General features: G+C 34.3%; 1 protein-coding gene across 1 annotated transcript in view; it reads right to left on the bottom strand.

The window, feature by feature from the left end:
• Positions 1 to 2796, bottom strand: part of FYTTD1 (forty-two-three domain containing 1) — a 53082-nt gene that overhangs the window by 21307 nt on the left and 28979 nt on the right. The window lies entirely within an intron of this gene.

Below are 2796 nucleotides of genomic sequence, written 5' to 3' on the forward strand. Positions count from 1 at the left end.
TTGAACCGCCAGCCTTCTGGTTAGCAGTCAAGAGCCTTAGCCACTATGCTACCAGAGCTCCTACACATATACATACATACATATACAAAACCAAAGATTATTAGTGGTTACCACGGGTAGGAGGGAGAGAGAAGGCGGAAGGGGGAAGCTTTTATTTGAGGGGCACTGAGTTTGTGCGAATAGGTGGTAGAGTATTTTGGAAAAGAACAGCAATAAAAGTGGCAAAGATGAAAAATGTAATCGATGTCCCAGAGCTGTGAATGTGGATACTGTTATGCTGGCGAATATCCTGTTGTGTATGTATTCACCACAATACAAGTTTTAAAAAAAAAAAAAAAAGGGTTATAGGCAAAGGACGTAGAATAGGTTCTCACAATTCTGAAAGGGAAGAACAAAGTGAGAGGGCGTACATTACCAGATTTTAAGACTTTGCTGCAGTAAGCAAGACAGTGTAGTAAAGGTGTCAAAACATACATAAACCCATGCAACAGAGTATAGTCTAGAAGTAAACTTATACAAATATGGTCGACTAATTATAAACAAAGATACCAAGGCAAATCAATGGGGAAAGAAAAATCTTTTCAGCAAATGGCACTGGAATAACTGGAAAGCTATATACAAAATAATTATTGTTAACCCTTAACCCCTCAACTTAGTCAAGAATTAAAGTGAAATGTATTATAAACCTAAATGCAAAAGCAGGAACTATAAAAACTTCTAGAACAAAACTAAGAAGGTCTCAGCAGCTATAGGGTTAGCAAAAATTTCTTAAAAAGAACAAGAGACACTACTGAAAAAAATAAATTGGACTTCAAAATTAAAAATGTTTTGAGAGGAAAAATTTTTTAGAAGACAATTAGGAAACCTGGGCACTGTAATTTTTAGAAGAATGCCTTCTGCATTTTATCGTGTATTTCAGTACAACTTAAAATAATATTTTAAAGTTAGAAAGGATTTTAAAGGTTATTTATGTAAATATTTCTATCCTATTCGTTTCATAGATGAAGGAACTAAAAATCTAGAAAAGAAAAAGACTTTATCACGGTCACAGAGTTAAGGACAGGCAAATTCAGAATTAAAATTTATATACTTCTTGTTCCACACCAGGATTATTTGCTCTTTACCAGCTCATTCACTTCACTCCTCTTTACAAAGCTATCCCAAGCCACCTGAACTATGATATGGTGACTACAGCATCAAAATACCAAAACCTAACCTACTGCCTCCAACTCATAGAGACCGTAGAGAACACAGCAGAACTGCCCTATACGGTTTCCAACGCTGTAAATGTTCATGGAAGCACATTGCCTCATATTTCTCCCACAAAGGAGCTGGTGGGTTCAAATTACCGATGTTTTGGTTAACCACAAAGCCACCAGAGCTCCAAGCATCAAATTAAGCGCTATAAATTCTGGGCAGATCTCTCTCATGTCAAGATCTACTTCAAATTTAAACTGTTTACTAGAAAATAAAAAGACAATCTATAAACATGAATTTCCCTTCCCATATCAGCTACCAAATATCCTGGGGCACTGCTTTGAATCCTCTGAACAAGAATGAGTATATTTCAAATATAGAGATAGGCAGTGAATGATAAAAACAAGCATGCTTTAGCAGCAAATAAATTAGCAAATTTCCTATGCAAATAAATAGATGAATCTCTTAAGTGGTCTGTATTTTCCTCTTTCTTTCCATTACTCAATAGGCCCCCCCAAAAAATCTATCCAGGAAGGAAATGTTTGTTGTTTAGGAAACATACCACAGAACAAAGCATGATCTGGCCACGTTCCTCCCACATATCAAACTTCTCCAGTATCCTGTAAAACCCAGCCTTTAGGGAACTATTCTTTGAATAAACCATTATTGAAAGAGTTTGGAGAAAAAAGGTAACGAGTTCAGCTTGGTGCAGAAATGGGACACAAGCAATCAGAAAAGGATGAAATACTGCCTTTTCTTCCCTCTCCTGCTAATTGCTTCCATTCCCAAATAACGCCCTCATAAAGTAGACAGAGCTCACAGAGAAAATCTTAGGTTTTAGTATAAATCTATTCCTTTTGATTTTTAAGAAAAAAAAAAAAAAAAAGACAAAATGCTTAATGGTGATAGTTGAACAACATGACAAATATATTTAATGTTACCAAAAAGTACACATGAAGACTGCTGAAATGGCAACTATTTTGTTACTGACATAGTTACCACAATAAAATAATAAAAAAAGATATAGAGCTATTTTTCATTCATTCAATAGAGTAGTATTTACTCAGTATTCTATATTAATGAGTGACTCCAGGGACAAAGTAGTGAACAGAAAAAAGCAAATAAAATTCTTCCCCTCATGAAACTATAATTTAAAAAACAGTATTAGTTTGTATAATAGGGATAAATGTCACAAAAGAGGAGTGCTTAGAATAAATATAACAAGGAAAAATTGAACTAGATTTCAAAGTTCTGAGGATGGCAGAAGCATACTGTTGAGTTCAAAGCCACGTACACAAAATGGAGTAATAATGCAACTCAAAGGAATTTTAGAAAAAAGAAAGGAAAAAGACAAAATCTAGAAATAATACAGATGTATATTGTTATAAACACTGCAAAATTAAATATGAAAGCATAAGACTACCAAATTTGTTATTAGACATGTTGCCTAGGTTACCATATTTAATTCATTCTGTAATTGTTTTGTTAATTAAAATATTGTGAATATCTTGCTCCAGCACTAGTATCAAAGTTCAACAAGACAGAAAATAACAAATGCTGGCGAGGTTGTGGAGAGATTGGGACTCTCATACACTGCTG

This window comes from Orycteropus afer, unplaced genomic scaffold (assembly GCF_000298275.1).
Source record: "Orycteropus afer afer isolate SDZICR_OR568_19922 unplaced genomic scaffold, OryAfe1.0 scaffold00245, whole genome shotgun sequence".
NCBI classification, from domain to species: Eukaryota; Metazoa; Chordata; class Mammalia; order Tubulidentata; family Orycteropodidae; genus Orycteropus; species Orycteropus afer.